This window comes from Coregonus clupeaformis, chromosome 26 (assembly GCF_020615455.1).
Source record: "Coregonus clupeaformis isolate EN_2021a chromosome 26, ASM2061545v1, whole genome shotgun sequence".
NCBI lineage: Eukaryota > Metazoa > Chordata > Actinopteri > Salmoniformes > Salmonidae > Coregonus > Coregonus clupeaformis.
This window is the reverse complement of record NC_059217.1, coordinates 8,052,525-8,065,784: the sequence shown is the minus strand read 5'-3', so window position 1 is coordinate 8,065,784 and position 13,260 is coordinate 8,052,525. Positions and strand designations below refer to the sequence as shown.

Sequence of the window (13,260 nt, the reverse complement as noted above, 5' to 3'; positions counted from 1 at the left end):
AACTACACATGCAGAGATCATCCATTCACCCACACTGTGTCTCACAAAGACACGGCGGTTGGAACCAAAAATCTCCAATATGGACTACAGACCAAAGGACAAATTTCCACCGGTCTAATGTCCATTGCTCGTTTCTTGGTCCAAGCAGGTCTCTTCTTCTTATTGGTGTCCTTTAGTAGTGGTTTCTTTGCAGCAATTCGACCATAAAGGCCTGATTCACGCAGTCTCATCTGAACAGTTGATGTTCAGAGAGAGAGCACGAGAGAGAGAGAGCACGAGAGAGAGAGAGAGCACGAGAGAGAGAGAGCGAGAGCACGAGAGAGAGAGAGCGAGAACACGAGAGAGAGAGAGCGAGAACACGAGAGAGAGCGAGAACACGAGAGAGAGCGAGAACACGAGAGAGAGCGAGAACACGAGAGAGAGAGCACGAGCGAGAGAGCGAGAGCGAGAACACGAGAGAGAGAACACGAGAGAGAGAGAGAACACGAGAGAGAGAGAGAGAACACGAGAGAGAGAGAGAGAACACGAGAGAGAGAGAGAACACGAGAGAGAGAGAGAGAACACGAGAGAGAGAGAGAACACGAGAGAGAGAGAACACGAGAGAGAGAACACGAGAGAGAGAGAACACGAGAGAGAGAGAACACGAGAGAGAGAGAGAGAGAGAACACGAGAGAGAGAGAGAGAGAACACGAGAGAGAGCGAGAACACGAGAGAGCGAGAACACGAGAGAGAGCGAGAACACGAGAGAGAGCACGAGCTGAGAGCGAGAGCGGGAACACGAGAGAGAGAACACGAAGAGAGAGAGAGAGAACACGAGAGAGAGAGAGAGAGAGAACGAGAGAGAGAACACGAGAGAGAGAGAGAACACGAGAGAGAGAGAACACGAGAGAGAGAGAACACGAGAGAGAGAACACGAGAGAGAGAGAACACGAGAGAGAGAGAACACGAGAGAGAGAGAGAGAGAGAGAGAAACACGAGAGAGAGAGAGAGAGAACACGAGAGAGAGAGAGAACACGAGAGAGAGAGACACGAGAGAACACGAGAGAGAGAGAGAGAACACGAGAGAGAGAGAGAACACGAGAGAGAGAACACGAGAGAGAGAGAGAACACGAGAGAGAGAGAGAGAGCACGAGAGAGAGAGCGAGAGCACGAGAGAGAGCGAGAACACGAGAGAGAGCGAGAGCACGAGCGAGAGAGCGAGAGCGAGAGAGCGAGAGCGAGAGAACACGAGAGAGAGAGAGAGAACGAGAGAGAGAGAGAGAGAACACGAGAGAGAGAGAGAGAGAACACGAGAGAGAGAGAGAGAGAGAGAGAGAGAGAGAGACACGAGAGAGAGAGAGAACACGAGAGAGAGAGAACACGAGAGAGAGAACACGAGAGAGAGAGAGAGAGAGAACACGAGAGAGAGAGAACACGAGAGAGAGAGAGAGCGAGAGACACGAGAGAGAGAGCGAGAGCACGAGAGAGAGAGCGAGAGCACGAGAGAGAGAGAGAGAGCACGAGAGAGAGAGAGCACGAGAGAGAGAGAGAGCACGAGAGAGAGAGAGCGAGAGCACGAGAGAGAGAGAGCGAGAACACGAGAGAGAGCGAGAACACGAGAGAGAGCGAGAACACGAGAGAGAGCGAGAACACGAGAGAGAGAGCACGAGCGAGAGAGCGAGAGCGAGAACACGAGAGAGAGAACACGAGAGAGAGAGAGAACACGAGAGAGAGAGAGAACACGAGAGAGAGAGAGAGAGAACGAGAGAGAGAACACGAGAGAGAGAGAGAACACGAGAGAGAGAGAACACGAGAGAGAGAGAACACGAGAGAGAGAGAACACGAGAGAGAGAACACGAGAGAGAGAGAGAACACGAGAGAGAGAGAACACGAGAGAGAGAGAGAGAGAGAACACGAGAGAGAGAGAGAGAACACGAGAGAGAGCGAGAACACGAGAGAGAGCGAGAACACGAGAGAGAGCGAGAACACGAGAGAGAGAGCACGAGCGAGAGAGCGAGAGCGAGAACACGAGAGAGAGAACACGAGAGAGAGAGAGAGAACACGAGAGAGAGAGAGAGAGAACGAGAGAGAGAACACGAGAGAGAGAGAGACACGAGAGAGAGAGAACACGAGAGAGAGAGAACACGAGAGAGAGAGAACACGAGAGAGAGAGAACACGAGAGAGAGAGAACACGAGAGAGAGAGAGAGAGAGAGAACACGAGAGAGAGAGAGAGAGAGAGAACACGAGAGAGAGAGAGAGAACACGAGAGAGAGAGAGAACACGAGAGAACACGAGAGAGAGAGAGAGAGAGAACACGAGAGAGAGAGAGAACACGAGAGAGAGAACACGAGAGAGAGAGAGAACACGAGAGAGAGAGAGAGAGAGAGCACGAGAGAGAGAGCGAGAGCACGAGAGAGAGCGAGAACACGAGAGAGAGCGAGAGCACGAGCGAGAGAGCGAGAGCGAGAGAGCGAGAGAACACGAGAGAGAGAGAGAGAACGAGAGAGAGAGAGAGAGAGAACACGAGAGAGAGAGAGAGAACACGAGAGAGAGAGAGAGAACACGAGAGAGAGAGAGAGAGAGAGAACACGAGAGAGAGAGAGAACACGAGAGAGAGAGAACACGAGAGAGAGAACACGAGAGAGAGAGAGAGAGAGAACACGAGAGAGAGAGAGAGAGCGAGAGCACGAGAGAGAGAGCGAGAGCACGAGAGAGAGAGCGAGAGCACGAGAGAGAGAGCGAGAGCACGAGAGAGAGAGCGAGAGCACGAGAGAGAGAGAGAGAGCACGAGAGAGAGAGAGACACGAGAGAGAGAGAGAGAGCACGAGAGAGAGAGAGAGAGCACGAGAGAGAGAGAGAGAACACGAGAGAGAGAGAGAGAACACGAGAGAGAGAGAGAGAGAACACGAGAGAGAGAACACGAGAGAGAGAGAGAGAGAACACGGAGAGAGAGAGAGAGAACACGAGAGAGAGAGAGAGAGAGAACACGAGAGAGAGAGAGAGAGAGAGAGAGAGAACACGAGAGAGAGAGAGAGAGAGAGAGAACACGAGAGAGAGAGAGAGAACACGAGAGAGAGAGAGAGAACACGAGAGAGAGAGAGAGAGAGAACACGAGAGAGAGAGAGAACACGAGAGAGAGAGAGAACACGAGAGAGAACACGAGAGAGAGAACACGAGAGAGAGAGAGAGCACGAGAGAGAGAGCGAGAGCACGAGAGAGAGAGCGAGAGCACGAGAGAGAGAGCGAGAGCACGAGAGAGAGAGAGCGAGAGCACGAGAGAGAGAGAGCGAGAGCACGAGAGAGAGAGAGCGAGAGCACGAGAGAGAGAGAGAGAGAACACGAGAGAGAGAGAGAACGAGAGAGAGAGAGAGAGAACACGAGAGAGAGAGAGAGAGAGAGAGAACACGAGAGAGAGAGAGAACACGAGAGAGAGAGAGAGAGAACACGAGAGAGAGAGAGAGAACACGAGAGAGAGAGAGAGAGAACACGAGAGAGAGAGAGAGAGAGAGAGAACACGAGAGAGAGAGAACACGAGAGAGAACACGAGAGAGAGAACACGAGAGAGAGAGAGAGAACACGAGAGAGAGAGAGAGAACACGAGAGAGAGAGAGAGAGAGAGAGCACGAGAGAGAGAGAGAGAGCACGAGAGAGAGAGCGAGAGCACGAGAGAGAGAGAGCGAGAGCACGAGAGAGAGAGAGAGCGAGAGCACGAGAGAGAGAGAGCGAGAACACGAGAGAGAGAGCGAGAACACGAGAGAGAGAGAGAGAGAACACGAGAGAGAGAGAACGAGAGAGAGAGAGAACACGAGAGAGAGAGAGAACACGAGAGAGAGAGAGAGAGAGAGAACACGAGAGAGAGAGAGAACACGAGAGAGAGAGAGAACACGAGAGAGAGAGAGAGAGAACACGAGAGAGAGAGAGAGAACACGAGAGAGAGAGAGAGAGAGAGAGAGAACACGAGAGAGAGAGAGAGAGAGAACACGAGAGAGAGAGAGAACACGAGAGAGAGATTATTCTTTATTCTTTATTCTTTTGAAACTTCTGAGTGTAATGTTTACTGTTAATATTTATTGTTTATTTCACTTTTGTTTACTATCTACTTCACTTGCTTAGGCAATGTTAACACACGTTTCCCATGCCAATAAAGCCCTTAAATTGAATTGAGAACACGAGAGAGAGAACACGAGAGAACGAGCGAGAGAGCACGAGAGAGCGAGCGAGAGAGCACGAGAGCACGAGAGAGCGAGCGAGAGAGCACGAGAGAGCGAGCGAGAGAGCACGAGAGAGCGAGAGAGCACGAGAGAGAGAGAGAGAGAGAGAACACGAGAGAGAGAGAGAGAACACGAGAGAGAGAGAGAGAGAACGAGAGAGAGAGAGAACGAGAGAGAGAGAACGAGAGAGAGAGAACGAGAGAGAGAGAGAGAACACGAGAGAGAGAGAGAGAGAGAGAACGAGAGAGAGAGAACACAAGAGAGAGAGAACACGAGAGAGAGAGAACACGAGAGAGAGAGAACACGAGAGAGAGAGAGAGAGAGATTAAAAATAAGCTCAACGGGACACCTTAATGATGCAGTGAATGAACTGAGAAAGCAGTTCACAAACCTGTTCTACTAACACACTGAAGCCTCAGGACCAGAACATCCAATCAATCAGAATAAACCAAATTACAACACAGTCAAAACAAAACGACATTGCTTATTGGGAAACACAAGCACAAACACAAAGTAAAATGCAGTGCTCTCTGGCCCTAAATCGACAGTACACCGTGACAAACTATTTGACCATGGTCAATGATCAAAACCGTCGAAAAACCTTGACAAAGTACTGTCTCAGTGAGCACAGCCTTGCCATTGAGAAGGGTAGACACAGGAAAACCTGGCTCCCTGTAGAGGAAAGGCTGTGCAACCACTGCACCACAGCAGAACCTGAGACAGAGCTGCATTTCCTGACAAATGTCAAAAATATAAAACAATTAGAGAGTAATTTCCCCAAATTTGAAACAGTTTAAGGTTTTAAAAGACCTCTCTGATGAGAATAGGCTACCCGTCCTGTTGGGGGAGGACGCAGAGCGCTGTGGGTTGGCAGCGCACTACATTGCTGCCTGCCATAAGATGAGGGACAGTGTCTGACAGACCAACCAACCTGCACGTCCTCCATATTGTTATTGTTCAATGGTTATTTTGACCCTTGGTTATTGTTGTTACTGTTGTCCCGTTGACAATATTGATGATGATTATTTTATGTTAATATTGAGAGAGAGAACACACGAGAGAGAGAGAGAGAACACGAGAGAGAGAGAACACGAGAGAGAGAACACGAGAGAGCTCTAGAGTGAATGAAGGGATGTGGTTTGTGACAGGGTGATATCACTTGCTTGGCCACTCAGCGCATACCTGCATGAACAAACTCCTCTGCTCCTCTAAAAACAGAACCTCCACTCTCAAGCTGAGAACACACACACAGCCAAAGGAAACAATCAATATGCTCGATAGCCCCCATAATCAACAGGCAGACCGTGAGCCGGATCCGGACCCAGAACGGGGTCAATATGGAAGGCGGGTCCCAACCAAAAAATTAATAATAATTAAAAAAACATTTAGAGAACTCCGTTCGACCCCTGGTATCATATGAGCACACATAAGACACGGCAAAATGTGCAGAATTGCAGGAAATTACCATTCAAGCTGGAACATTTTCATCCACCAAAAAGAGGGGTGTGTCCAGTTTGGGGTCACATGGGTTGCGAGGTGGGTGTTTGTTACTACACCAATAAATTACTATTAGTGATGGGGGGGAATCGATACAGTTACATATCACAATATTATTTTGGACAATATTATATCGATACTTAATCCAACTTTGTTTTAGCTAGGTAGCGTTAGCTAGCACTTGTCGGCTGTACCTGCGACAAAACTCCAGTATTTGACCTCTTACAGCTTGTTCTCCATCTTTTTAAATAGTGAGTCAACATGTTCAGCACTTCTTTCCATGACTGATCAAAACCCATTTTCTCATGCTCTTTCTTGTCTCACTGTAGCAGACATACAGTAGTGAGCAAATCGCAATATCGAATCACAATACATATAGAATCGTGAGAATCGCAATACATATAGAATCGTGAGAATCACAATACATATAGAATCGTGAGAATCGCAATACATATCGTATCGGCACCTAAGTATCGTGAAGTCCCTGGCAATTCCCAGCCCTAGAAAATATCCATTCGTACCTTCGCCACCTAGGAAATGTGTGTGACTGGACCTTCTCAAATAGTACTTGAGTACCCCTGCTCTATAGGCTACTAAATATACATGCATCGCATGCATATCCAAACATAAAACATTTGCACTCAATATGAATTGCCACAAAGATTATGTAGCCCATTTAGAGAGCCATTATAAAGAAAGCCAATTTCCTGCTGACTTGTCATCCCCATCCATATTGTGAGTGCTTCAGTTTAGCCAACAGTTCAAACCGCAATTACGGAAATGAACCCCTCCCTCTAAGCGCCCTCTACCAACCTGATCTGAGAACAGCAGTGATGGATGAAGCTCATCCGATCTTGTGTAAAACAACCTAAATAGAACAAAGATTGCTCTTTGTAGCATATAATCTGAATTCTGTTTTGAGAGCTGCGCAATAGACAGGTACAGGGCCTACTGATGCAAGTTTACTAAGGCCAGCTGTATTAGTGTGCAGTAGGCTCTGGGAGGACAGAGCCTTGGGTTAGAGTTCTGGCACAGTAGAAAGTAAAGAGGAAGTGCTCACTTCCTTTGGTGCAGCGTGTGAACAAGTTGGTGAGGTTGTGTAACGTTTTAGTACCACCCCAGGGTACTCCCCCCAGTGTGAGTGCTAAAACTGCTTTCTGTCAAATCACACACCCAACACCAACAACAGAAAGTTTAAAAAAGATTCAGAAACTTCAGCCAGCCAAAACACTTTGTACCATCCATCTTATTCTTCACATTTTACTTTTCAGTTACATTCAGTACTTACCACATAACTGTTTCTGCTGTGTAAGAATAAAGTTGCAGTGTGGCATGGATCCAAGCCAAATAAAGGACAGGAGTGGTGTGTACTGTGTGTGCTGTGATGTCTAAGGCAGCTAGCATTGCAGCAGCCCTGCCCTCTAGAGGCCAGTCAGCAGACTGCACTGCCAGCACAAACAGAGCTTTGAGCAGACGAGCTGATGAAGGAGCCTTTGTGCTGAGCTCACTCTCAAAGCTCGGTCTATTCCCTTTAAGAAGAGGAGGCCCTGCTCAGGGAGTAGAAACATTATGAAATCACAAAGATGATGCTGCAAGTTCTTCAGACCTGGACTCACAATATCTATGTTGCATTGGTATGACTAGGGGTTATGTACAGTAGTACTGATTTAAGTCTAACCAAGTGATTAGTTCAGAATAATTTAACTCCCAATCCTCACCAAAAACATTCACAGATTTAACCTACATCTGAGGCCCCGCCAGAGACTTGGGGAGACAATTATTGGGATAATATTGTTTTAGTACATCATTGTTCTAATCTAGATGATATGCATGGGGCGGCGCACAATTGGCTCAGGGTAGGGGAGGGAATGGCTGGCAGGGATGTAGCTCAGTTGGTAGAGCATGGTGTTTGCAACGCCAGGGTTGTGGGTTCGATTCCCATGGGGGGCCAGTATGAAAAAAATTAAAAATAATGTATGCACTCACTAACTGTAAGTCGCTCTGGATAAGAGCGTCTGCTAAATGAGTAAAATGTAAATATGTCTCTAAGGCAGATATACACCGAATGTACAAAACATTAGGAACAACTGCACCCCTTTTGCCCTCAAAACAGCCTAAATTCATCGGGGCATTTCACAGGGATGCTGGCCCCTGACTACAATGCTTCTCACAGTTGTGTCAAGTTGGCTGGATGTCCTTTGGGTGGTGAACCATTCTTGATACACAAGTGAAAATGTTGAGCGTGAAAAATCCAGCAGCGTTGCAGTTCTTGACACACTCAAACCGGTGCGCCTGGTACCTACTAACATACCCCATTCAAAGGCACAAATCTTTTGTCATGCCCATTCACCCTCAAATGGACACACACAATCCATGTCTCAATTGCCTCAAGACTAAAAAACTATCTACACAAAGCCCCGTGTAGCTCAGTTGGTAGAGCATGGCGCTTGCAACGCCAGGGTTGTGGGTTCGTTTCCCACGGGGGGCCAGTATGAAAATGTATGCACTCACTAACTGTAAGTCGCTCTGGATAAGAGCGTCTGCTAAATGACTAAAATGTAAAATGTAAATGTAGACAGATTGAAGTGGATTTAACAAGTGACATCGATAAGGGATGATAGCTTTCACCTAGTCAGTCTGTCCTAGAAAGAGCAGTGTTCCTAATTTTGTATCCACAGTGTACGTAAAACGAAATTAATCTGACAGAAAATAGATTTTTTTTTTAAAGAGATGAATAGTGGATGAAAGATTGAGAGAAAGAGAGACCGACTGAGCTGAGTAGAGGACTGGAGGAGAGAGAGAAAGAAGCAGAGGCCACTGAAACAGCCAGGTAGGCCCAGAGAGCGTGAGAAAGCCGAGTGATCAGTGAGATAGTCATCACTGGACCAGGGCAGTACAATGGCCAGTGGAGGTGTCTTCGGTGTGGAGGGGCCAGGTCAGTGGTGCTGCCGGGTAAGTACAATAGCCCAGCGCAGGAGGCCCAGATCCCAATCAGCCCGGGAATGTGAGAGAGGAAGCTCAGGGAACAATGTGCAGCGGTTCCTACGCCGCTCTGGATCCCGCCCCGAAGTTGCTCAGGCCTTGTTCTGCTCTCACGCCTGAGAAAACAGGAAAACTGCCGGGGCCGGGCCCGCTCAGATCGTACAGTGCCCAAACACTTGGCTACATTCGCAGATGGACACAAGGTCATTCACTAAGTGGAGTCCTGATGATGACCCTCCTGTTATGTGAGAGTGGAGCTGTGCTCCCTCCACGTGATAGAAACCCAGCCAGCTAGTCCACCTGACCTGATCCCAAACAACAGCTGGAGTAGGTTGGGTAAGGACAGTGGCTGTACGCCCTCCCGTGGTCTGGACAAACACTACAGGAGTTTATAAAAGGAGCTTTGCACAGTCAGCAAACATCGTCTGACATGACACACCTTCTATGCCTGTCTCAGCAGTGAATCACCTCCCGCTACTGCAACATTTCTCCAATGCCTCTGGCCTTGCCCCTTTACCTGGCTAACACATACCCCCTTCAGTTTTTCACAGGTCTGAAAAGGACTATGGAGCTTCATTTCATCCATCATTGCCTCCAAATATCCAGATCTTTCATACATCTGAACACAGAACGGGTCATTGAACCCAAGCAGTCGCCTTATTGACGCACAACTCTGCCTCTCCCGAGATAAAGTTGTAAGGTCCACCCACAGGCAACATAGTAATCATTGCTGGGGAACGTGAGAATGTCACTTAACCAGCCCCCGGGTCACAATCACACACGGTTCGGTCTTGCCAATCACCACTCAGAACTAACAAGAGGGCTTCAATTACCAGCTAGAGGCCTGATTGTTGCACAGCCCTATAAAACTTGTAGATTAACTTGAACAGAACCAAACACCTCCATTCCAGCGCTGCTACATTACATTACATTGCTGCTTGCTCAAGAACCAATAAAAGAGAGCAATCTAAAGGTCAAACTTATTCTATTGATATGTTGCAGGAACCAACGGGTTCCTCTCTGTCCTGCAGAGACATGCCCTTGCATACCTTGCCGTGTTTCCATGCTATCAGACAGGTCCGGCAGTGCAGCCCGAAAGGACCCTTTCAACAAGTTTCACTGATCTATCAAGCAGGAGACACATATGACACAAAGGAAGATGATACACAAACAAAGAACAGAACTCTTCCTTTCTTTGTGTGTTCTGTCTAATGTGGTAGAGTATCAATGTCCAAGTGAGGTGACAATTCTCATTTCACACAACACCTAGTTCACAGTCTGGAGTCAAAACCACCGCCAGTGAGGTTGACAAGTGCCTGGCTGCCAAACAAAGAGCCTAAAACCTTTTTGCCACTACCCAATATACAGTGTTAAGAGCCCAGAGAATTAAAAAATGATCTAATATTTCAGCCATAATATTATTTCCCAATTCCCACACTGCTTAGCTCTGAGCTCCTGTAACACCCATGTACGAAAATCACAGTGCAAACAGCTCCTGTTAATCCTGTGTGACGTTACGTACCTTAAGGCCATAGAGCAGTGGCTGTCTTGGGGCAGTCAGGAAGGAGAGGTCCCACGATGTCAGTGCACAAGAATCTGAAACACAAATAATTCCATTAGTTACCACACCAGTCAATCACAGAGATGCATCCTGTAACAACCTCCTATAACACCCTAGTCCCTACCATAGTCCCCATTCCACTGTGGGTTTGGGGTAACCTTTCTGGGACAGTAGGGCATTGAGGCTCCCAGTAACAGTCCAGCGCCACAGGTCAGGACACTGCCAGTGTCAGTCCGCACTACGCTATGCTGGGTAAGTCAATGTCGGAGCCAGGATTAGAACCACCTCATGAGTATTGAGCAGAGCAGCAATCTGAAGATTATCCAGTACCCACTCCATCCAAGAGGCAGTTACATTAAAGTGATCAGAGCCACTACAACACAGTACTAACACAGTTTCCATCCAGCAGCCATAAATGCTGGAGTGAGTGAGCCTACATTAAAATAACTACCCCACGTCATATAGGGTATTGCTACTGTAGTCACGTTGCCATCTGTGCACCTCAGGGCACAAAGTAAGTTACACTGTGCAAAGTGAAAAGTACAAATACCATAAATCACAAGGCCATCACACAACCTGTTTCACGAACGCAAAAGGAGCTGAAATAAGAGCAGGTAACAGTGACAAAGATGGATCACTAATCAATAGATAGGGAGGATGGCAGAAAAGGCTAAGGGGCTAGCCACAGTAGCCTGCCCAGTGTAAGATATCTCATGATCTAACAAAGAGGGGAAGAACAGGCGAATAAGTCACAGACCAAAACATAGACCAGCCAGTCACACAGAAAGAGTGAGAAACAAGCTCTCCTCTGGGCAGCACTCAGAGGACAGAGTGCGAGAACAGGTCAGCACAGACGTTCAATGGAAACAGCCAGGGGTGTTCTAACTCCACAGCACATCAGTATTTAACAAGGCAGCAATACAAACACTCCTATTCACACACACTCACGGTGGAATGAGGCATCTTTCTCCAACACGCACAAACAAAATGCTTCACACAGTGACAGACCTGTGAATAATAGATCTAACTTCCTGTTACAGCTCAGACCGCAACACCGGAAAGGTGTGTTACCAGACCACAGACAGAGAACAAGACCATGAGGCCCTTTTTACCTCCTAGACAGGGTTGGGGAGTAACGGATTAGGGTAAGTGTACCTATTAAGCCCCCCAAAATCTAAGATCAGTCATTTAACTGCCCTACTTTTTGTAAGAAAAGTGGAGATAAAATTAAAGATGAATCTCTCATGTGAGGTTGACATACATATACACACACACACGTATATACAGTCGTGGGCAAAAGTTGAGAATGACACAAGTATTGGTCTTCACAAAGTTCGCTGCTTCAGTGTTGAGATATTTTTGTCAGATGTTACTATGGTATTACTATGGTATACTGAAGTATAATTAAAAGCATTCCATAGGTGTCGAAGGCTTTTATTGACAATTACATTAAGTTTATGCAAAGAGTCAACATTTGCAGTGTTGACCCTTCTTTTTCAAGACCTCTGCAATCCGCCCTGGCATGCTGTCAATTAACTTCTGGGTCACATCCTGACTGATGGCGGCCCATTCTTGCATAATCAATGCTTGGAGTTTGTCAGAATTTGTGGGTTTTTGTTTGTCCATCCGCCTCTTGAGAATTGACCACAAGTTCTCAATGGGATTAAGGTCTGGGGAGTTTCCTGGCCATGGACCCAAAATGTCAATGTTTTGTTCCTCGAGCCACTTAGTTATCACTTTTGCCTTATGGCAAGGTGCTCCATCATGCTGGAAAAGGCATTGGTCGTCACCAAACTGTTCTTGGATGGTTGGGATAAGTTGCTCTCGGAGGATGTGTTGGTACCATTCTTTATTCATGGCTGTGTTCTTAGGCAAAATTGTGAGTGAGCCCACTCCCTTGGCTGAGAAGCAACCCCACACATTAATGGTCTCAGGATGCTTTACTGTTGGCATGACACAGGACTGATGGTAGCACTCACCTTGTCTTCTCCGGACAAGGTGTTTTCCAGATGCCCCAAACAATCGGAAAGGGGATTCATCAGAGAAAATGACTTTACCCCAGTCCTCAGCAGTCCAATCCCTGTACCTTTTGCAGAATATCAGTTTGTCCCTGATGTTTTTCCTGGAGAGAAGTGGCTTCTTTGCTGCCCTTCTTGACACCAGGCCATCATCCAAAAGTATTCGCCTCACTGTGCGTGCAGATGCACTCACATCTGCCTGCTGCCATTCCTGAGCAAGCTCTGCACTGGTGGTGCCCCGATCCCGCAGCTGAATCAACTTTAGGAGACGGTCCTGGCGCTTGCTGGACTTTCTTGGGTGCCCTGATGCCTTCTTAACAACAATTGGACCTCTCTCCTTGAAGTTCTTGCCTGTGAAGCCCTTTTTGTGCAAAGCAATGATGACGGCACATGTTTCCTTGCAGGTAACCATGGTTAACAGAGGAAGAACAATGATTTCAAGCACCACCCTCCTTTTAAAGCTTCCAGTCTGTTATTCTAACTCAATCAGCATGACAGTGATCTCCAGCCTTGTCCTCGTCAACACTCTCACCTGTGTTAACGAGAGAATCACTGACATGATGGCAGCTGGTCCTTTTGTGGTAGGGCTGAAATGCAGTGGAAGTTAATTTTCATGGCAAAGAGAGACTTTGCAATTAATTGCAATTCATCTGATCACTCATGACATTCTGGAGTACATGCAAATTGCCATCATCAAAACTGAGGCAGCAGACTGTGAAAATTAGTATTTGTGTAATTCTCAAAAAACTTTTGGACCACGACTGTATACACACACATATATATATACATACATACATACATACAGTGCTGTGAAAAAGTATTTGCCCCGTTTCTAATTTTCTCTACTTTTGCATATTTGTGATACTGAATGTTATCAGATCTTCAACCAAACCTAATATTAGATAAAGGGAACATAAGTGAACAAATAACACAACAATTACATATTTATTTCATAAACAAAGTTATGCAACACCCAATTCCCGTGTGAAAAAGTAATTGCCCCCTTACTC

The 13,260-nt window shown here is 47.0% G+C and overlaps 1 protein-coding gene across 1 annotated transcript in view; it reads right to left on the bottom strand.

The window, feature by feature from the left end:
* LOC121540166 (protein furry homolog-like) overlaps window positions 1-13,260 on the bottom strand; it is a 94,920-nt gene that overhangs the window by 67,124 nt on the left and 14,536 nt on the right. Inside the window, exon 2 of the mRNA XM_041848829.2 lies at window positions 10,194-10,267. The gene's annotated coding sequence lies outside the window, so the exon portion shown is untranslated. The remainder of the gene's footprint in view (window positions 1-10,193; window positions 10,268-13,260) is intronic.